Raw genomic sequence first — 24,018 nt, 5'->3', positions numbered from 1 at the left:
TAAATTGACTGATATCCTTAAATTCTTTGAAATTGTTGCATGTTGTGTTTATACACTGCTCAAAAAAATAAAGGGAACACTTAAACAACACAATGTAACTCCAAGTCAATCACACTTCTGTGAAATCAAACTGTCCACTTAGGAAGCAACACTGATTGACAATAAATTTCACATGCTGTTGTGCAAATGGAATAGACAACAGGTGGAAATAATAGGCAATTAGCAAGACACCCCCAATAAAGGAGTGGTTCTGCAGGTGGTGACCACAGACCACTTCTCAGTTCTTATGCTTCCTGGCTGATGTTTTGGTCACTTTTGAATGCTGGCAGTGCTTTCACTCTAGTGGTAGCATGAGACGGAGTCTACAACCAACACAAGTGGCTCAGGTAGTGCAGCTCATCCAGCATGGCACATCAATGCGAGCTGTGGCAAGAAGGTTTGCTGTGTCTGTCAGCGTAGTGTCCAGAGCATGGAGGCGCTACCAGGAGAGAGGCCAGTACATCAGGAGACGTGGAGGAGGCCGTAGGAGGGCAACAACCCAGCAGCAGGACCGCTACCTCCGCCTTTGTGCAAGGAGGAGCAAGAGGAGCACTGCCAGAGCCCTGCAAAATGACCTCCAGCAGGCCACAAATGTGCATGTGTCTGCTCAAACGGTCCGACGTCCACAGGTGGGGGTTGTGCTTACAGCCCAACACCGTGCAGGACGTTTGGCATTTGCCAGAGAACACCAAGATTGGCAAATTCGGCACTGGCGCCCTGTGCTCTTCACAGATGACGCAGGTTCACACTGAGCACATGTGACAGACGTGACAGAGTCTGGAGACACCGTGGAGATCGTTCTGCTGCCAGAAACATCCTCCAGCATGACCGGTTTGGCAGTGGGTCAGTCATGGTGTGGGGTGGCATTTCTTTGGGGGGGTCGCACAGCCCTCCATGTGCTCGCCAGAGGTAGCCTGACTGCCATTAGGTACCGAGATGAGATCCTCAGACCCCTTGTGAGACCATATGCTGGTGCGGTTGGCCCTGGGTTCCTCCTAATGCAAGACAATGCTAGACCTCATGTGGCTGGAGTGTGTCAGCAGTCCCTGCAAGAGGAAGGCATTGATGCTATGGACTGGCCCGCCCGTTCCCCAGACCTGAATCCAATTGAGCACATCTGGGACATCATGTCTCACTCCATCCACCAACGCCACGTTGCACCACAGACTGTCCAGGAGTTGGCGGATGCTTTAGTCCAGGTCTGGGAGGAGATCCCTCAGGAGACCATCCGCCACCTCATCAGGAGCATGCCCAGGCGTTGTAGGGAGGTCATACAGGCACGTGGATGCCACACACACTACTGAGCCTCATTTTGACTTGTTTTAAGGACATTACATGAAATGTGGATCAGCCTGTAGTGGGGTTTTCCACTTTAATTTTGAGTGTGACTCCAAATCCAGACCTTCATGGGTTGATAAATTGGATTTCCATTGATTATTTTTGTGTGATTTTGTTGTCAGCACATTCAACTATGTAAAGAAAAAAGTATTTAATAACATTATTTCATTCATTCAGATCTAGGATGTGTTATTTTAATGTTCCCTTTATTTTTTTGAGCAGTGTATTTTTGTTAACTATATATTTAATCTCCAATGTTTATTGAAAACAAATACATTTGCAGAATGAGAACTTGTCCTTCAAATACATCATTACAGTTGTTGATTAGCTAGTTAGCACATTTTTGCCATATTAGCATTGTCAGGAAATTAGTCAAAACATCTCAAAACAAGACATGGTATCAAGAACAACATAAAACTAGCTGAAACGACTCCCCACATGGCAGCTTCTTATCATTGCTGCTAGTTATCTGGCCATCCAGAATCACAACAACACACTGCCTTCTGCCCCAGTAAAGCATTTGCATTGTTTTTGTGATGTCAGCTAACCTGTCTACAGTACAGATCAAGGACCCATGATGTCATTCTGTTACCATCATTCTGTTACCATGTGTTAATCCACTTCACTGTAATTCAATAACCAAAATATATATATCTTTTTTTTCAAACTCAAGGTGTCATACACTGCATGACCAAAAGTATGTGGACACCTGCTCGTCAAACATCTCATTCCAAAATCATGGGCATTAATATGTTTTCCCCTGCTCCAGATTCCAATGGCGGCGAGCTTTACACCACTCCAGGCAACGCTTGGCATTGCGCATGGTGATCTTAGGCTTGTGTGTGGCTGCTCGCCCATAGAAACCCATTTCATGAAGCTCCTGACAAACAGTTATTGTGCTAACTTTGCTTCCGCCCTTGCTGTCTCTGCCTTGCCGGTTCCCCTCTTTCCACTGGGATTCTCTGCCTCTAACCCTATTACAGGGGCTGAGTCACTGACTTACTGGTGTTCTTCCATGCCGTCCATGGGAGGGGTGCGTCACTTGAGTGGGTTGAGTCACTGACGTGGTCTTCCTGTCTGGGTTGGCGCCCCCCCCTTGGGTTGTGCCATGGCGGAGATTTTTGTGGGCTATACTCGGCCTTGTCTTCGGACGGTAAGTTGGTGGTTGTAGACATCCCTCTAGTGGTGTGGGGGCTGTGCTTTGGCAAAGTGGGTGGGGTTATATCCTGCCTGTTTGGCCCTGTCCGGGGGTATCATCGGATGGGGCCACAGTGTCTTCTGATCCCTCCTGTCTCAGCCTCCAGTATTTATGCTGCAGTAGTTTATGTGCCGGGGGGCTAGGGTCAGTCTGTTTCATCTGGAGTATTCTCTTGTCTTATCTGGTGTCCTGTGTGAATTTAAATATGCTCTCTCTAATTCTCTTTTTCTCTCTTTCTTTCTTTCTCTCGGAGGACCTGAGCCCTAGGACCATGCCTCGGGACTACCTGGCATGATGACTCCTTGCTGTCCCCAGTCCACCTGGCCATGCTGCTGCTCCAGTTTCAACTGTTCTGCCTGCGGCTACGGAACCCTGACCTGTTCACCGGACGTGCTTGTTGCACCCTCGACAACTACAATGATTATTATTATTTGACCATGCTGGTCATTTATGAACATTTTAACATCTTGACCATGTTCTGTTATAATATCCACCCGGCACAGCCAGAAGAGGACTGGCCACCCCTCATAGCCTGGTTCCTCTCTAGGTTTCTTCCTAGGTTTTTGGCCTTTCTAGGGAGTTTTTCCTAGGGAGTTTTTCCTAGCCACCGTGCCTCTTTCACATGCATTGCTTGCTGTTTGGGGTTTTAGGCTGGGTTTCTGTACAGCACTTTGAGATTTCAGCTGATATACGAAGGGCTATATAAATAAAATTTGATTTGATTCCAGAGGCAGTTTGGAACTCGGTAGTGGGTTTTGCAACCGAGGACTGGCGATTTTTACACGCTACGCACTTCAGCACTCGGCGGTCCCGTTCCTAGCGCTTGTGTGGCCTACCACTTTGCGGCTGAGCCGTTGATGCTCCTAGACGTTTCCACTTCCCAAAACAAGCACTTACAGTAGACCGGGGTAGCTCTAGTAGGTCAGAAATTTGACAAACTGACTTTTTTCGAAGGTGGCATCCTATGACGGTGCCACGTTGAAAGTCACTGAGCTCTTCAGGTAGGCCATTCTACTGTCAATGTTTGTATATGGAGATTGTATGGCTGTGTGCTCTATTATATACACCTGTCAGCAACGGGTGTGGCTGAAATAGCCGAATCCACTAATTGTAAGGGGTGTCTACATACTTTTGTAGATATAGTATATCATAGCTGACACCCCATTATTTCTGCAGACATCTTTGAATCTTAATTCAGAGTCGTTTTTGGACAACGTGGTCACATAAAACACCGATGGAGATTTCACTGTCATTCCGTTACCAAACTTTACATCTGCACTGTTCTTCAAGTAAACTTATTTTTGTAAAATGTTCTGTGGAAATTGATAAAAGTAGTCCTTGTGCATCGAGTAGTATGGTTTGTTTAACCTTGAAATCAATGTTTTTCGTTTGGCATACTATTAAAGTGAAATATCGTCTCACCACCATTATTTTACAGTGGAATTGCCTTGATGTTAATCCCCTGGACTGAGAGTTAAATTGGAGCAGAATGGATGAAAGTGTGCAAGGATCTGCGGCGCATTCTTCCAGGTTCAAAGGGCAAGGCCATGCAGTAGAGGCCATGCACTATAAAAATGGGCATATCTTTTTTTATAATTGGGGCCAGATCTTAAAGGTGCAATATGCAGAAATCGTTCTGCCATTTCCTGGTTGCTAAAATTCTAATAGTTTGCCTTATTTTAGTTTATGTGAGAACGCAAGCAATGTATAGAGAATTACTGTACCATCTAAACCTCTGTGAGATATCTTTTCAGTAACCAAAAATATTGTATTTTCAGCTGTTTGAATCTAGTATACAAAACCGAAAGTAAAAGACACAAAAACTAAATTGAATGAATGGGAAACATAGAAATAACACACATAGAACAGATCTACCGCTTCTTAGACTTGCTTTCATTGTGAATGATAGATCTATAACCTGCACTTCTATGTGAATTTGGTCAGGTCGCCCAAAATGTTACATATTGCATCTTTAACGATTGTGTGTGTGTGTGTGTGTGTGTGTGTGTGTATATATATATATATATATATATATATATATATATATATATTAGTACCGTACTAGTTAGTGCAATACTAACAAGTAATTGTTCAAATATATCTTTAATGCAAAAAATTGATTAGTGCTTGATGGAGTCACACCTGCCCAGAAACGAAATAATACATCTTAATTGTATGCATTTAATGACTCCCATATGGCTCCATGACACATATTAAAAAGATATGGCCGTTTTTATAGTGGGAGTGTGACTCCGTTACCGCGTGACCTTGCCCCAATGCTTTTAACTAAGCCTGCTATTAAGTACTGCAGATGAAGCTAAAAGCTGCAGCTGAGCAACCTGTCGAAATCTATTCTCATTCCTGGACTGTTGGGACTGTATAAGCAGCCCTGCCTCACATAACTTTGAAATTAAGAACAAGTCCATTTACACTTCGGTAATGAAGACCAAGCAAAACAAAGAAGGCACTGATGAAAAATACTTTCTTGCTTGACCCAGATCAGGTCAGGTTGAAAATTAAAAGTCAGGATAAATCATTCCCCTAACAAGGATACTGAAATACTTCCTGTGCATAAAGCACCTCCTGATTAAAGTGCCTATTTGGCCAGTCACCAAAAGGTGCTCTTTGGCACTGTGCTTTGCCAGTCGCACTTCATTGTTGTGATATTCTCCTTCTTCTGTGATATGCGCTTTCTCTCTGGCTGGGGGAAAAAAGTACAAAGAAAATCTACAAGCTGGATAACATTATTGTATCTTTCTCTCTCCCTTGATGAATTATAATTGAAATGTTAATTTTAGTTTATCAGGCTGCAGATGAAAATCAATTATGAAGTTGAAAATCTATCATAAACGTCTAGCTATCTAATTATACGTTTTAATGGATATTTATATGATTGGCTCATCCAACGTATTCTAAATGATAAGAACATTTACCAGGCTCAATCAGGATTGCTTTAAAAAAATACATATTTTATTGTCACCACCGGAAAAAGTAGCATTCTGCATACTTACATCGGAAGATAAATCAAGTAGTCTAGCCTTTGCTTCTTTGACAATATAGCCTAGCCAACCCAGGTACTGTATTTTTGTATATTTATTAATATTACGTTGGGTGTTTTTGTTCCTTCCATATTAGGTTGTGGACCTGTTCAAATGTTGAGTCAAAGGAATCAAATGGAAATCACAGTCACCATTTTGGCACTTATTGTGGGATTAAAGTCGAAAGCCATGTCAAGAACTCGTTTGAGCTGGTCTCTGTCCAGAAACCCACGTTGACCATAAAAACTATTACATGGGGTCTGAATTAGGCTGACCTAGAAATCAATCGACGCCAAAGGGCGACAACACAAGTCCGCTCCTGGACTACTGCCCTGCTTGAGTTTCCAGAAACAAACAAGTATGATGTAATTCATAATATGTACAAAATATTGCTGCCCACAGGTGCTTTGTTCATATTATTGACAAGTAGCCAACAATGCAGATTGGTAAATCAGTAACCTATGAACTATGTCTGATATAAAAACACAATTGCAATCAATTAGGGTTAGGGTTACACAATTTAAAATGTACACTGAAAATTGTATACAGTGAACGAAAACTCACCAGCTAATGACTTCAATAAAACGTTGATAGTAAAACATTTCCATATTTTACGCTCAACTCCAAACGTTCGAGTTCCTTCTCGCCTAAGCTTTTCGTGTCGGTTGCTGGTTGATTTATCATGTTTTACAAGACTTTAAAACATATGCCTTGAGACCTTACACAATTGAATTTGTCCTCCTTCATTAATTTATTCTGACTACTGCACCACCCTCTGGGAGTAGTAGGATAATTACGCTACGGAAAAGAATTTAGGTCGACTACTTTATTCTCTTCTGACGCTATCGAAAGCCCGCCTTCTTGCCCCTGCTCGTGCTCTTCTGCGTGGTAGTGATGCTCTTTGCTCGAGTCGCAATCTAATCCCACAGAAAAATATCATAACTACCTCAAGCGGACTGGAGGAAAGTAGCCTATTGGTGTACATCAACGAACCAGTCAACTACATGAATGAAAAACATGTCCATGAGGACATAGCGCAACGACTAAGTGTGTAAGAACGAGTTCATAGTAGGCTACCATAGATGCGCGAATATGGTGGCGAAATCCCGGAGCTCTCAACATTCTGACAGGATTTGTGATTTTATCCACTAGACTGATTGAGTTCTGGAAATGATCCAGGACAGTACATTACTATCGCGCCGGCTAGGCCAATATTTGGGAATGATGGGCAAATGTGCACTCTGGTCAGGCAAATCTTTTGACTTAGGCAAGACACCAGCTGTATAGAAAATAAATAAATATATAGAAATAAAAAACTATAGGGCAATCACAGTCTAAATGCATCTCCTTCAGGGTTCAGTTGGAGAGCTCATGCCTCAAAGTGTGCATACACATGCATGCAATCACTCGTGGATTTTCCACAATAATCCTCAAAAAACATTATTTGATATTTTAATTGGTACAAAAACATATTGGTATGTTTGATTCTAAACTGAAATTGAGCATTCCCTTTAGGTTATACAAGAGATTTATGTTCAAGAAGAATTCTGTATAGAACAGGGATTTCGCCACCATATTCAAGTATGTATGGCCAACCTGACAATGCCCTGAGAGCTTTACAAGTCAATCCAACTCCCCATCAATGGGATTCAGGCAAACTACTCTGGGTTTTGTTTTAATCTAACACTGTGACTGTTTCTCAGAAAGAAGCCAGATGGGCTAGATGTTGGGCCTTGGCTCCCACTAGTAAATGTTAGATTTGTGCTCAACCTCAGTTCCATTTTAATTAATCCTCATCAGTTTACCTGGTGTTCTCTGATTGGAGCAGGGCAGCCTTGCGGTTCCTCTCTATGGAGCATAACATGGAGCATCTGCCAGCCGGTATGTTCCTGATGAGGAGCGAGAGGAAAAGTGCGTCTGAAACTGAGGCAGGTGCAGAAAGTTATTGCGTATAACAACACTCAACACATGACCATGTTAATTTGAAGATACGGCCTCACAAGGGAAAATGTCAAAGTTTTTAAGGTTAAGTTTATGCATCAACTCCACATTTTTAAGGTAACGTTTAAGGTTAGCCATTAACTCTGAATGGTTAAGGTAAGGGGTAAGGTTTGGGATAGGCTTAAAACAAAAATATAGAAAACTACTTTCTATCACTGGATTCAAACATGCAACTTTTGGAATTAGAGGCAGATGTTTGAAGGTGACATTGCTAACTGTTGCCCCTAGTGGCCAGTTTCCAGGTCATCTCCTGACATCCTCGGACATGGATGGACAGCAGAATACTGACTTGTATCACTGGTGACCTGTCTGCGTTATCCAGCATTCAGATAGAATAGGATTGATGTAAAAATGTATTGATTGCACAGGAGTCCCACGCTCTCCAAATGACATTCTGCTACAGTGTTGTTCACTGAGGTGCATTAGTTGGCATTGGTTGCTTTGCCGACATAATGTAGCTGATAGTCACTTAATTCATTTTAATGACCAGTATGGTACATTTGCTGTAATGATCGTGAGCAGCCTTTTATTTCTCTGTATCTGAAACTGGTGTGCCTTCCATTAGTGATTTGGGAGGACAGTGGCACTCTTGGCAAAGCCCAAAGGACTTTAATTACGTTTGGCCACTGGGGGGAGAATGTCTAAAATGAACAAAGGGAGATGGAGCTGGTTCTCTATAATTAACTAGGTTCACCTTTACTACCTTATGGAGTTCACTTACTTTAATCTGAATTAAAGTAGTACAACAAAACAATCTAGTGGACTACATTAGTGTCACATACTCCATTTCACATATATCAGACCTGAACGAAATCTGAGAAAACATGATGAGGAATGATTTGCATCATTGTCAAAATCTTTATATCAACATTGTTGATTAATGTAGATATATATTTCTAGCCAAAAACAAAACATGTACAGAATAACAGAAAGATAATGTTGTGTTTCATCAGAATGATACCATAAAGAATCATAATCTGTATAATATGAATAATCTTTATGTTTTTCTCTGCGTAGGAAGGAGCCTGAAATTAAGGATGAGCTCTTTCTTGAGGGTTTTTCTTTTTGTAGCGGCTGTCACAGCCAGCTGGTCAAAGGCCTGCTAACAGGCTCTGCTTGGTTAGCGGCCAGCACTTCGTTTTGTAACCAAGAAGATTACATTGGGATTATTTGTTTTGGGTGGCTCTGATCCATCCTTAAATGTTTTTATATAATGAAAACAAGGGGAAACAAAAACAAAGCACACTCCCTTCTCCAAAGCAAGACTCAATAAATTAATTACATGTAAATGCTAATCTCAGACAAACATGTAATTAGTAAAACATTGTTGTGATGAATTCGTTAAATGTTTTTGCAAAACAGAATCATGTGTTGGTAATGTTGCTTGGTTGATGCGGATAATAGATTCTGGGATACTGGGAGTTTGTGAAAATGGCTTTCATCTGTTATAATAGTTTGACCACCATTTAAATTTGAGATTTGAGTTTAAAGTCTATAACAGACCCGAACCAACCAACCAACCAACCAACCAACCAACCAAGTAAACAAACACACACATACACACACACAATAGTAACTGTGGTGCATGGAATTTCATATGATGTCAAAGGTCATCCTAATACTATTCTGTGGATCAAAGCATGGAACTCCAAATAGACCCATCAGCATTTAATCCCACAGTGAGGCCTCAGCTGTTGTCTCTTGTGGCTCTGCTTGGCTCTACTAATGAACAGGCCCATAATGCAGAGTGCTCAATTATTCTTAAAAATATTGGCACCGCTATAAAGTGAACATCACTTAGCTACAGTCTCCCAGCTCATTTCATTTTCTCTTCTGCACAGTGAGTGTCTGACCCTGGTCTAAAAATATGCTTTGCAGGCCGAAGCATGAGGCACGCACCACTTTAACTAAATTTTGTCTCGGACTACTAATCCCTAAAGAGCAAACTTGGAGATGGAGCAGCACGGGGCAGATGAGATCTACCAATTTTTAAATAAAATAGTGAATGACCTTGCAGTCTGCGGCATTGTAATTGGCTTTTTATTCTGTCTGTGTAATGTGGAGGTTAGCCATTTCTGCTCTGCATGAACTTTAATCCCATAAACAGTAAAGGGAACATGTGCACGTCAACAAAAATAACAGACGCCTGCACAATGATCCCAGTTAATATCATTAGTTATTAGGAATCATGAATGGCTTTGTTTCATTGCCAGAAATGATGGTATACCGTGATAATTTCCACATCAGCACATGTCAAATCAAATTTTATTTGTCACATGCTTTGTAAACAACAGGTGTGGGCTAACAGTGAAATGTTTATTTACGGGCCCTTCTCAATAATGCAGAGAGAAATAAAATAGAGAAATAATAGAAAAGTAAAACACGTAATAATTAAAGTAATAATAAACTGTATACACAATGAGTAACAATAACTTTGCTATATGCAAGGGGTACCAGTACTGAGTCAATGTGCAGGGGTACGAGGTACTTGAGGTAGATATGAACATATAACTAGGAATAAAGTGACAGATAGTAAATAGTAGCAGCAGCGTATGTGATGAGTACAAAAAGGGGTCAATGAACAAAGTCCGGGTAGCTATTTGGTTAACTATTTAACTAACTATTTAGCAGCCTCATGGTTTGGGGGTAGAAGCTGTTCAGGGTCCTGTTGGCTCCAGACATGGTGCAACGGTACTGCTTGCTGTGTGGTAGCAAAGAGAACAGTCTATGACTTGGGTGGCTGGTTTCTTTGACAATTTTTAGGGCCTTCGTCTGACATCGCCTGGTATAGAGGTCCTGGAAGGCAGGGAGCTCGGCCCCAGTGATGTGTTGGGCCGTACACACTACCCTCTGTAGCGCCTTGCGGTCGGAATCCAAGCAGTTGCCATACCATGCAGCCAGTCAAGATGCTCTCAATGGTGCAGCTGTAGACATTTTTGAGGATCTGAGAGCCCATGAAAAATCTTTTCAGCCTCCTGTGGGGGAAGAAGCATTGTCATGCCCTCTACCCAACTGTGTTGGTGGGTTTGGACAATGATAGATCCTTAGTGAATTGGACACCGAGGAACATGAAGTTCTTGACCCGCTCCACCCAGCCCCGTCAATGTGATTGGGGACGTGCTCAGCCCTCCGTTTCCTCTAGTCCATGATTATCTCCTATGTCTTGCTGACGTTGAGGGAGAGGTTGTTGTTCTGGCACCACACTGCCAGGTCTCTGACCTCCTCCCTATCAACAGTGATCAACAGTGACCAGGCCTACAAGCATTTCGCTACACTCACATTAACATCTGCTAATCATGTGTATGTAACCAATAAAATTTGATTTGATTACTACCGTCATGTCGTCGGCAACCTTAATGATGGTATTGGAGTCATGTGCGGCCACACAGTCATGGGTAAACAGAGAGTACAGGAGAGGACTAAGCACGCAGCACTGAGGGGGTGTTGTTGCCTACCCTCCCCACCTGGGGGCGTCCCATCAGGAAGTCTAGGATCCAGTTGCAGAGGGAGGTGTTCAGTCCCTGGGTCTTTAGCTTAGTGATGAGCTTGGAGAGTACTATGGTGTTGAATGCTGAGCTGTAGTCAATGAACAGCATTCTCACATAGATGTTCCTTTTGCCCGTGTGGGAAAGGACAGTGTGGAGTGCAATAGAGATTGCATCATCTGTGGATCTGTTGGAGCGGTATGCGAATTGGAGAGGGTCTTGGATGATGGTGTTGTCAGCCATGACCAGCCTTTTAAAGCATTTCATGGCTACAGATGTGAGTGATACGGGGTGATAGTCATTTAGAGAGGTTACCTTGGCGTTCTTGGGCACAGGGACTGTAGTGGTCTGCTTGAAACATGTACAGTTGAAGTGGGAAGTTTACATACACCTGAGCCAAATACATTTAAACTCAGTTTTTCACAATTCCTGACAATTAGTCATAGTAAAAACTCCCTGTCTTAGGTCAGTTAGGATCACCAGTTCATTTTAAGAATGTGAAATGTCAGAATAATAGTAGAGAGAATGATTTATTTCAGCTTTTATTCTTTCACCACATTCCCAGTGGGTCAGAAGTTTACATACACTCAATTAGTATTTGGTAGCATTGCCTTTAAATTGTTTAACTTGGGTCAAATGTTTCGGGTACCCTTCCACAAGCTTCACACAATAAGTTGGGTGAATATTGGCCCCTTCCTCCTGACAGAGCTGGTGTAACTGAGTCAGGTTTGTTGGCCTTCTTGCTCACACACGCTTTTTCAGTTCTGCCCACACATTTTCTATAGGATTGAGGTCAGGGCTTTGTGATGGCCACTCCAATGCCTTGACTTTGTTGTCCTTAAGCCATTTTTCCACAACTTTGGAAGTATGCTTGGGGTCATTATCCATTTAGAAGACCCATTTGCGACCAAGCTTTAACTTCCTGACTGATGTCTTGAGATGTTGCTTCAATATATCCACATAATTTTCTCCCTCATGATGCCATCTATTTTGTGAAGTGCACCAGTCCCTCCTGCAGCAAAGCACCCCACAACATGATGCTGCCACCCCCGTGCTTCACGGTTGGGATGGTGTTCTTCAGCTTGCAAGCCTCCCCCTTTTTCCTCCAAACAGAACAATGGTCATTATGGCCAAACAGTTCTATTTTTGTTTCATCAGACCATTTCTCCAAAAAGTACAATCTTTGTCCCCATGTGCAGTTGCAAACCGTAGTCTGGCTTTTTTATGCCGGTTTTGGAGCAGTGGCTTCTTCCTTGCTAAGTGGCCTTTCAGGTTATGTTGATTTAGGACTCGTTTTACTGTGGATATAGATACTTTTGTACCTATTTCCTCCAGCATCTTCACAAGGTCCTTTGCTGTTGTTCTGGGATTGATTTGCACCTTTCACACCAAAGTACGTTCATCTCTAGGAGACAGAACGCATCTCCTTCCTGAGCAGTATGATGACTGCGTGGTCCCATGGTGTTTATGCTTACGTACTATTGTTTGTACAGATGAACCTGGAACCTTCAGGTGTTTGGAAATTGCTCCCAAGGATGAACCAGACTTGTGGAGGTCAACAATTTTTTTTCTGAGGTCTTGGCTGATTTCTTTTGATTTTCCCATGATGTCAAGCAAAGAGGCACTGAGTTTGAAGGTAGGCCTTGAAATACATCCACAGATACACCTCCAATTGACTCAAATGATGTCAATTAGCCTATCAGAATCTTCTAAGGCCATGACATAATTTTCTGGAATTTTCCAAGCTGTTTAAAGGCACAGTCAACTTAGTGTATGTAAACTTCTGACCCACTTGAATTGTGATACAGTGAATTATAAGTGAAATAATCTGTCTGTAAACAATTGTTGGAAACATTACTTGTGTCATGCTGGTCAGCGCATGCTCTGAGTACGCATCCTGGTAATCCATCTGGCCCTGCGGCCTTGTGAATGTTAACTTGTTTAAAGGTCTTACTCACATTGGCTACGGAGAGCGTGATCACACAGTCATCCAGAACAGCTGGAGCTCTCACGCATGGTTCAGTGTTGCTTGCCTCGAATGCATTTAGCTTGTCTGATAGCAATGCCTCACTGGGCATCTCGCGGCTGATTTTCTCTTTGTAATCCATGATAGTTTGCAAACCCTGCCACATCCGTCGAGCGTCAGTGGCGGTGTAGTAGGATTCGAGTCCTCAATTGACGCTTTGCCTGTTTGATGGTTCTTCAGGATTTCTTACAAGCGTCCAGCAGCAGCTCTAGTCTTTAGCTCAGTGCGGATGTGGTCTGTAATCCATTGTACGGTCACTGTGGGGACAACGTCGTCGAGCAACTTAGTAATGAAGCCGGTGACTGATGTAGTAAAATCCTCAATGCCCTCGGATGAATCCCAGAATATATTCCAGTCTGTGCTAGCGAAACAGTCCTGTAGCTTAACATCTGCTTCATCGGACCACTTCCATATTGAGCACATCACTGGTACTTCCCGTTTGAGTTTTTGCTTGTAATAAGCGGGAATCAGGAGGATTTAGTTATGGTCAGATTTGCCCAATGGAGGGCGTCTCTGTGTGTGGAGTAAAGGTGATCCAGAGTTTTTTCACCTCTAGTTGCACAGGTGACATGCTGGTAAAAATGAGGTAAAACAGATTTCAGTTTTCCTGCGTTAAAATCACCAGCCACTAGGAGCAATGCCTCTGGATGAGCATTTTCTAGTTTGCTTATGGCCCTATACAGCTCATTGAGTGTGGTCTTAGTGCCAGCATAGCCACGAAAAATATAGATAAAAACTATTTTGGTAAATAGTATGGTCTACAGCTTATCATGAAGTATTCTAACTCAGGCGAGCCGAACTTTGAGACTTTCTTAATGTTAGAGATCGCGGACCAGCTGTTGTTAACAAAGAGACACACTGTCACGTCCTGATCATAGTAAGAGGTTATTTTCTATGGTAGAGTAGGTCAGGGCGTGACAGGGGGTGTTTTGTGTTTTTCTATGTTTTGTATTTCTATGTTTAAGTTCTAGGTTTCTATTTCTATGTTGGGTTTATTTTGGGTTGATCTCCAATTGGAGGCAGCTGGTCCTCGTTGTCTCTAATTGGAGATCATATTTAAGTAGGGGTTTTTCTTCCTGGGGTTAGTGGGTTTGAGTAGTGTTTGTTTCGCTCTGCGTCACGGTTTGTTGTTTTGTTAATTCAGTTATTTATGTATTGCAAAGTTTCATGGATTTAATAAAATGTGGAACTACAACCACGCTGCACTTTGGTCTGCTCCTTTCGACAGCCGTGACACACACACCCCTTGAGCTTACCCGACACTGAAATTTTGTCCTGCCAATGCATAGGAAAAACAGCTAGATTTATATTATCCATGTCCTTCTTCAGCCACAACTCCGAGAAGCATAGAATATTACAGTTGTTCAGGTCCCATTGATAGGATAGTCTCGAACAGAGCTCATCCAGTTTGTTCTACAGTGATTGTATATTCTCCAATAGAACAGAGGGTAGAAGCGTTTTATTTACTTGCAGCCGTAGTTTCGTCAGGGTGCCTGCACGTCGGCCTCTTCATCACCGTCTCTTTCTCTTCCGAGTGTCGGGGATTAGGGCCTGGTCTAGGATGAGCCGTGTGTCCAGCGCCTCCGACTCATTGGAGTAGAAATCCACTTCCAAATCAAGGATAGTTATCGCTGTTCTGATGTCCAAGAAGCTCTTTCCGGTCATAGGAAATAATATCACAAACATTATGTAAAAAAAGTTAAAATCAGCACACAAAACACACAAAATTATACTTTCCAGCGCCATTCCTCCCCATGTTCAAAGCCAAAGGAGGAAGCCCCTAAGTGACATTACATCCCAAGCCTTACGGTTGAACTAGTTACCCCAAAACGAACAACTGTCATGTGGATTTTGTGCCAATGTCACTGATGGTATTGCAGTACATACTAAGGTCTTCCAGCACAAAGATCAGAATGTGGTTGGATGTGTTCTAATGTGGTTGGCTCTGGATTTCCCATCCAGAGCCTCAAATCTTTGTTGTAATACAATGTGTTGCTAATTCTCTGAACACTGATTGACTGATTCAGGACAGGCTCAGCCATTCACCAGATGCTATTATCTAGAGCGACTTCAAGTCAACACATACATTAGGCCTATTGGTACATGTAACCCATGTGGGAACCTACAACCCCATGCTCCACATGAATGAACAATCTACAAAACTGCAGTTATTCATTATCTAGTCTGATTCGCTAACCCTTTCAAATGGTGAAAGAATGCCCAGCTATAATGGGACAAGTGGTTATTTTCAACACATCTGGATGTTCCAGAGTTGTGGGACATTCAAATCAAACAATCCTGCCTACCCTCCTAGTTTATCATGGATTTATTACATTAAGAGACGATACGGAATATAATAAACAGCCAATTTAAAAAGCAATGTACTGGAATTGAATGAAATAAAGACTATACTTGAATCTGTTGTCAAACATATTTTAAAACCCTCCAGTTTAAATGCATTTGTCTGAATTGGTCAGTGACAAGTGCACACAGTTCACATCTGAATTCAAACCCACGCATACACATATTTCAGTAGATTGGAAAAAAATCTGAATGAATGTTACTCCACATACTGATACTGGACAGGGAATAAACAAAAAAGATGTATAATTCTCCTAACAAAATATATGGATTGGTTGTAAATTCCAAAGCTTCTACTGTGGAATTGCTGTAAATTCTGTTACAAAACATGGTATAGGAGGGGTCATATGGATCTTGGTGAGTATATATAAACTTGCTGTATATATGGTTGTTTATGATTACTTTGTTGCTCTTATAGAACAACACAATGATGTCAGATTACTTGTTATTATAGCACCAGACCACCTTAGTCAAGCTGGAGATCCCATCCCATGACTCAGTCACGGGATCGGTCATATGATCAGAGCAGAGGATCCTGGGAGGTGATCTGCTTCCAGTTTTGTGGCGGGCTCAATGGTATGCACAGAAACAGGAAACAGATGTGGTCTCCCCTCCAACAGCTCTGTCAGGTCTCACTGAATATTGCACGTAAATTCAAGTAAATAGAAAATAAAATCTGTTTAATGTAACGGTACCAGAATTTTGGACAGAACAGAAAGCTCTCTAGTAACACAATAACCATACCATTTAAGGAACTGTAGGTGAGAGTGGGGTAAGTCATGCCAAAGGGTTAGTTGAGCCACACCTTGTTGCTAGGATACCATACACAAAATGAATCATGTAAGCAAATATTTGGAAAGAGGTCATCTTTTCATGGAATCTGTGAAGGAAGAAACCACATGGAAAAATTAGTAGGTCCAAAAAAATGATTTTCACAAAGTCATTGTATTGTGTTATAGGTGTCATGATGCTTGTATCTAAACCAAAGTAGATTGTTTTAAGACAGTTTTATACATCAGTTCGGGTCTTTATAAGCTACAATATGAGGTCCTAAACATGGCATGAAAGCTCATACTCAGCTGTGTGGGCTAATATAGTCAAATAGTTGCTTTGGGGTAAATTGCGCCATTTGGTTTTATGCATAATACACATAGTATTGTCATGCATTATGAACTTAAGATGCATTTTTATTGTTACAGAGCAGAAAATCATGTCCCATGTATACAAAAGTAAAACAAGCAAGGGTCTAGTCCCTTGAAGTTCTTGAAAGAGCAGCCAAGGAAGTGAGAGAAAGGAAGAAGTCCATTCGAGCAGCAGCAAGAAATGAAAAAATGGACCAAATTACGCTTAAGAGGTACATAGGCAAAAAATAAAATTAACATGTACCTGTGCGAAAGAGAGGCCATGGTAGAGTAGCAGAGGCACACCTAAGTGTCTGCCCTTGGGCCACTACTCTATTACCACATATCTACAACACAAAATCCATCTGTACGTCTGTGTACAGTGCGTATGTTATTGTGTATGTGTATGCATGTGTCTTTGCCTGTGTTTGTGTCTCTTCACAGTCCCCGCTGTTCCATTAGGTGTATTTTTTATCTGTTTTGTAAATATGATTCTATTGCTTGCATCAATCAATTGCATCCTTTGTCCTCCTCTTGTCGTGTCCTGTGTATATATATATTTACATCTTTTCTTCGCATATCTTTTTATTTATATTTTTCTAAAAACTCAACCTCAAAACACTTTCCTGCAACCCGCCTCACCAATTTAAAAAAAAAAGTATTATTTACCTCAAATCTGAAATCCACAACAGAAGCTAGCCAGAGGTTAGCCAAAGGCTGGCCAGTTCACTGGCTAACGTTGGAGTTCAGCTAGCCACGGTTGGCGGTCATCAGCTATCCCTTAGCTCGAAAAGCTATCGGCAGTTTTGTACAGCGTGACTCAGACCAGAGCATACCGGACCTATTTTTCTCTCCATATCCCCGGATTTCTACCGCAGGCTCTGGACATTTACACCTGGATCTTGCAGCTAGCTAGCTGCTACCCGAGTGACTATTGGCTAACGTCGGTCCCGGAGCTAACATCAATTATTCCGGAGCTAGCCAGCTGAAGAGTTCCATCAGCCACTCCTGGGCTACAATCACCTATCCGGACCCGTTTTACTGCCGATGCGGAGCCCCATCGGGCCTTCACGACTGGACTACCGACGTTATCTGCCTGAGGGAGTTATCCAACTGGCCCCGCCATCGCGACGTAACCTGAACGCCCATCTGCGGCCCGCTAATCGTTAGCTGTCTTATCAGCTGCTATCTTAATAGGTCTATCGGACAATTTTCTTGGGCCACTATAACTATTTTGCCAATTGGACTGGTCCCCCCTACCACACGGAACCCCACTAATCTACAGACGGAAACGCACGAGGTGGCTAAAAACAGACCTCCCTCCATCTTCTGCCAGCTTGCTACCTATGATCCGGCTAGCTGTCTGAATCTCACTTGGACATTTATGATCACTCGGCTAAGCATGCCTCTCCTTAATGTCAATATGCCTTGTCCATTGCTGTTCTGGTTAGTGTTTATTGGCTTATTTCACTGTAGAGCCTCTAGCCCTGCTCATTATACCTTATCCAACCTTTCAGTTACACCACCCACACATGCTATGACATCTTCTGGTTTCAATGATGTTTCTAGAGACAATATCTCTCTCATCATCACTCAATGCCTAGGTTTACCTCCACTGTATTCACATCCTACCATACCTCTGTTTGTACATTATACCTTGAAGCTATTTTATCACCCCCAGAAACCTGCTCCTTTTACTCTCTATTCTGGACGTCATAAACGACCAATTCTCATAGCTTTTAGCCGTACCCTTATCCTACTCCTCCTCTGTTCCTCTGGGGATGTAGAGGTGAATCCAGGCCCTGCAGTGCCTAGCTCCACTCCTATTCCCCAGGCGCTCTCTTTTGATGACTTCTGTAACCGTAATAGCCTTGGTTTCATGCATGTTAACATTAGAAGCCTACTCCCTTTTGTTTTATTCACTGCTTTAGCACACTCTGCCAACCCGGATGTCCAAGCCGTGTCTGAATCCTGGCTTAGGAAGTCCACCAAAAACTCTGAAATCTTCATCCCTAACTACAACATTTTCAGACAAGATAGAAAGGCCAAAGGGGGCGGTGTTGCAATCTACTGCAGAGATAGCCTGCAGAGTTCTGTCCTACTATCCAGATCTGTACCCAAACAATTTGAACTTCTACTTTTAAAAATCCATCTCTCTAAAAACAAGTCTCTCACCGTTGCCGCCTGCTATAGACCACCCTCTGCCCCCAGCTGTGCTCTGGACACCATATGTGAACTGATTGCCCCCCATCTATCTTCAGAGCTCGTGCTGCTAGGTGACCTAAACTAGGACACGCTTAACACCGCAGCCATCCTACAATCTAAGCTTGATGCCCTCAATCTCACACAAATTATCAATGAACCTACCAGGTACCACCCCAAAGCCGTAAACACGGGCACCCTCAAAGATATCATCCTAACCAACTTGCCCTCTAAATACACCTCTGTTGTTTTCAACCAAGATCTCAGCGATCACTGCCTCATTGCCTGCATCCGTAATGGGTCAGCGGTCAAACGACCTCCACTCATCACTGTCAAACGCTCCCTGAAACATTTCAGTGAGCAAGCCTTTCTAATCGACCTGGCCCGGGTATCCTGGAAGGATATTGACCTCATCCCGTCAGTAGAGGATGCCTGGTTATTTTTTTTAAATGCCTTCCTCACCATCTTAAATAAGCATGCCCCATTCAAGAAATTTAGAACCAGGAACAGATATAGCCCTTGTTTCTCTCCAGACCTGACTGCCCTTAACCAACACAAAAACATCCTGTGGCGTTCTGCATTAGCATCGAACAGCCCCCGTGATATGCAACTTTTCAGGAAAGTTAGAAACCAATATACACAGGCAGTTAGAAAAGCCAAGGCTAGCTTTTTCAAGCAGAAATTTGCTTCCTGCAACACAAACTCAAAAACGTTCTGAGACACTGTAAAGTCCATGGAGAATAAAAACACCTCCTCCCAACTGCCCACTGCACTGAGGATAGGAAACTCTGTCACCTCTGATAAATCCACTATAATTGAGAATTTCAATAAGCATTTTTCTACGGCTGGCCATGCTTTCTACCTGGCTACTCCTACCGCGGTCAACAGCACTGCACCCGCCACAGCTACTCGCCCAAGCCTTCCCCATTTCTCCTTCTCCCAAATCCAGTCAGCTGATGTTCTGAAAGAGCTTCAAAATCTGGACCCCTACAAATCAGCCGGGCTAGACAATCTGGACCCTTTCTTTCTAAAATTATGTGCCGAATTTGTTACAACCCCTATTACTAGCCTGTTCAACCTCTCTTTCGTGTCGTCTAAGATTCCAAAAGATTGTGAAGCAGCTGCTGTCGCCCCCCTCTTTAAAGGAGGGAAAACTCTTGACCCAAACTGTTACAGACCTATATCTATCCTACCCTGCCTTTCTAAGTTCTTCAAAAGCCAAGTAAACAAACAGATTACGGACCATTTCGAATCCCACCTGTCACGTCCTGACCAGTAGAGGGGGTAGTTGGGTCAGGACGTGGCAGAAGGGAGTGTGTTTTTGTTATTGTTTCATTGATTTTGGCCGTGTGACTTCCAATCAAGCACAGCTGTAGAGGGTTGTGGTTGATTGGGAGTCACACATAAGGTGCCTACTTTGCCTTGTGGGTGGTTGTTTTTTACACTGCTTGTATTAGCCTGTAGAACTGTCACTGTTGTCACCTTTTTTGTTGTTAAGTGAATACTCTACTCCTTTATTTTAAATTAAATATGAGTATTCACATACCTGCTGCGCCTTGGTTCATTTCAGAAGACAGCTGTTACACCACCGCACCTTCTCCGCTATGCAATCTGGTTTCAGAGCTGGTCATGGGTGCACCTCAGCCACGCTCAAGGTCCTAAACGATATCGTAACCGCCATCGATAAGAAACAATACTGTGCTGCCGTATTCATTGACCTGGCCAAGGCTTTTGACTCTGTCAATCACCACATCCCCATCGCTCTCGTTGGCTGGCCCTCGCTTCATACTCGTCGCCAAACCCACTGGCTCCAGGTCATCTACAAGACCCTGCTAGGTAAGGTCCCGCCTTATCTCTGCTCACTGGTCACCATAGCTGCACCCACCCGTAGCATGCGTTCCAGCAGGTATATCTCACTTGTCACCCCCAAAGCCAATTCCTCCTTTGGCCGTCTCTCCTTCCAGTTCTCTGCTGCTAATGACGAACGAACTACAAAAATCCCTGAAACTGGAAACACTTATCTCCCTCACTAGCTTCAAGCACCAGCTGTCAGAGCAGCTCACAGATCACTGCACCTGTACATAGCCCATCTATAAATAGCCCAAACAACTACCACTTCCCCTACTGTATTTATTTATTTTGCTCCTTTGCACCCCAGTATTTCTACTTTGCACACTCATCTACTGTCAAATCTACCATTCCAGTGTTTTAATTGCTATATTGTATTTACTTCGCCACCATGGCCTTTTTTCCCTTTACCTCCCTTATCTCACCTCATTTGCTCACATTGTATATAGACTTATTTTTCTACTGTATTATTGACTGTATGTTTGTTTTTCTCCATGTGTAACTCTGTGTTGTTGTATGTGTCGAACTGCTTTGCTTTATCTTGGCCAGGTCGCAATTGTAAATGAGAACTTGTTCTCAACTTGCCTACCTGGTTAAATAAAGGTGAAATAAAAAATAAATAAATAAAAATCAATTACTTGATGTGGAATAGAATTCCATGCATCATGGCTCTATGTAGTACTGTGCGCCTCCCATAGTCTGTTCTGGACTTGGGGACTGTGAAGAGACCTCTGGTGGCATGTTTTGTGGGGTATGCATGGGTGTCCGAGCTCTGTGCCAGTAGTTCAAACAGACAACTCGGTGCATTCAACATGTCAATACCTCTCACAAATGCAAATAGTGATGAAGTCAATCTCTCTTCCACTTTGAGCCAGGAGAGATTTTCATGCAAATTATTAATGTTATCTGTCTGTGTACATCCAAGGGCCAGCCTTGCTGCCCTGTTCTGAGCCAATTGCAATTTTCCTAAGTCCCTCTTTGTGGCACCTGACCACACAACTGAACAGTAGTCCAGGTACGACAAAACTAGGGCCTGTAGGACCGGCTTTGTTGAAAGTGTTGTTAAGGCAGAGCAGCACTTTATTATGGACAGACTTTTCCCCATCTTAGCTACTATTGTATCAATATGTTTTGACCATGGCAGTTTACAATCCAGGGTTACTCCACGCAGTTTAGTCACCTCAACTTGCTTAGTTTCCACATTATTCATTACAAGATTTATTTGAGGTTTAGGGTTTAGTGAATGATTTGTCCCAAATACAATGCTTTTAGTTTTAGAAATATTTAGGACTAACTTATTCCTTGCCTCCCTTTCTGAAACTAACTGCAGCTCTTTGTTAAGTAATGCAGTCATTTCAGTCGCTGTAGTAGCTGACGTGGATAGTGTTGAGTAATCTGCATACATAGACACACTGGTTTTACTCAAAGCCAGTAGCATGTCGTTAGTAAAGGTTGAAAAAGTAAGGGGCCTAGACAGCTGCCCTGAGGAATTCCTGATTCTACCTGGATTATGTTGGAGAGGCTGCCACGAGTGTGCAAAGCTGTCATCAAGACAAAGGGTGGCTACTTTGAAGAATCTCAAATATAAAATATATTTTGATTTGTTTAACACTTTTTTGGTTACTACATAATTCCATATGTGTTAGTTCATAGTTTTGATGTATTCACTATTATTCTACAATGTAGAAAATAGTAAAAAGAAAGTGAAACCCTTGAATGAGTAGGTGTGTTCAAACTGAGTAGGTGTGACTGGTACTGTATATGTGTATATATGTAGATATCTTTGTTAGAAAGAATACTATATTTCTCACATGTAATTTGTTTGCTTAGCAATTTCGATATAAACTGGGCAGGTCTTCGTTCAAAATGAACACTCCATTGGAATTCCAGTTAATTCAAGTATTGACGCTGTCACATAAACATGGTAAATCAGAAAAGACCTGGTAAAACACCAACGCTCCGCACTCCACAAACACACCAACATGCACATGCACACACACACACACACACACAAACACATACACATCCCCACATCCCCATGACATGTTCTCGGTCTGAGAGGGGAACTGCTGGTTGATCGATGGAGACAGTCCTGGTCTCATTATCTAGAGTGGCTGGCCCAATCAAAAGAGTCTTATTAAAGGAGCTTAAGTCTCATTCTGCTGGCCAGTGAGCTCCGGAGGGCCAAGGGCATATGCTACAGGTGCCCCAGTCTATACCAGAGATCAGACAGATTACAAATGGTCATTGGCGAGTGCCAGGCTAGCTCCCTTGCACATGAATGACTCTCATACTCGAGACTCCACATGGCTTGACCTTGAACATCACACTTCTACTTTTGAAACAGAGAGAACTAAACATCTTTATTCTGTTATCTAGTATTTTATGTTGAAATAATGATGTCTTATCAAAAATGGTAACTAGATTTGGTGGATAAGACCAAGAAGCATGTTCTTGCGATGCAAAAATATTGGGAAATCCACTCAAACATGAATTCATTCAGCACAGGAAGAATAGTTTGGGTTGAATAGGGCCCCATTTTACACGAAAAGCTGTGAGTAATCAACATGCAGTTTAGTGGGTTGTTATCATTGTTGAGTGTATGTCACGAGATGCATTCTTTTTTAAGGGGTGATTTAAGCATGTAGAGTCATGTCTGACTGCATGTACCTAAACATCATGAGACAGTTTTCATATATACACAGTCCTGACACATTGGCTCAGGACCATAGGGGGTTGACTAACACAGGGAAGTACACACTCCAAACACAGCGCAATCGTGATCATATGCAGAAGGGGGGACCATAGCATAGCATAGAATTGTTGGGATTTGCCACAGACGGTATTTAATATTCTATATAGAGGCCACCTTGAAACTTTTGAATGTATTATATTTAACCCTGATTTGAGTCACATGGAAAAATTCTACTTTGTTTCAGCTATCCAAAGTGAAGGTCCAAAGTTATCCAAATGGCATAATACCCCCCCCCCCTCCCCCCCAACCACCACCACCACCAGACAACACCACCACACTCACCACTTACACCACTCATACCCTCAATTTTACCTCTGATTTACAGCATACCTAGAATTTTGTTGCATTACTCCATTATGTAATTTACAACATTGGCTCATTATGAAATAAGAAATATTATACAAATATTTAGTTGTTTGATATACAATCATTCATTTTCTTTATTTTCTGAATCTTCTAAATAAACAGTAAGAGGATACTGCTTGCCTACATCTTTCAATTCAAATAATCGTCATAAACTTGTTATAAACATATGCGACTGAGATAAATGTGCGCAATGAATAAAGGCCTATTGCAATGTTAAATATTGACTTTGAAGTTAGAGAC

General features: G+C 42.4%; 1 protein-coding gene across 8 annotated transcripts in view; it reads right to left on the bottom strand.

The window, feature by feature from the left end:
• The window catches only part of LOC115176784 (leucine-rich repeat and immunoglobulin-like domain-containing nogo receptor-interacting protein 1), a 39,113-nt gene that overhangs the window by 13,248 nt on the left and 1,847 nt on the right, over positions 1–24,018 (bottom strand). Inside the window, exons 1-3 of one of the 8 annotated variants that reach the window (XM_029737068.1) lie at positions 20,356–20,381; positions 14,593–16,366; positions 7,419–7,536 (exon numbers count right to left, since the gene is read on the bottom strand). The gene's annotated coding sequence lies outside the window, so the exon portion shown is untranslated. Of the gene's footprint in view, positions 1–6,177; positions 6,655–7,418; positions 7,537–14,592; positions 16,375–20,355; positions 20,382–24,018 lie in introns of those variants that run through there. The other 7 variants (XM_029737071.1, XM_029737069.1, XM_029737067.1 and 4 more) reach the window with 7 other exon arrangements.

The sequence above is a fragment of the Salmo trutta genome, chromosome 37 (genome assembly GCF_901001165.1).
Source record: "Salmo trutta chromosome 37, fSalTru1.1, whole genome shotgun sequence".
Taxonomy (NCBI): Eukaryota; Metazoa; Chordata; class Actinopteri; order Salmoniformes; family Salmonidae; genus Salmo; species Salmo trutta.
The sequence above is the reverse complement of the archived record's forward strand: the minus strand, read 5'-3'. Positions and strand labels throughout refer to the sequence as shown.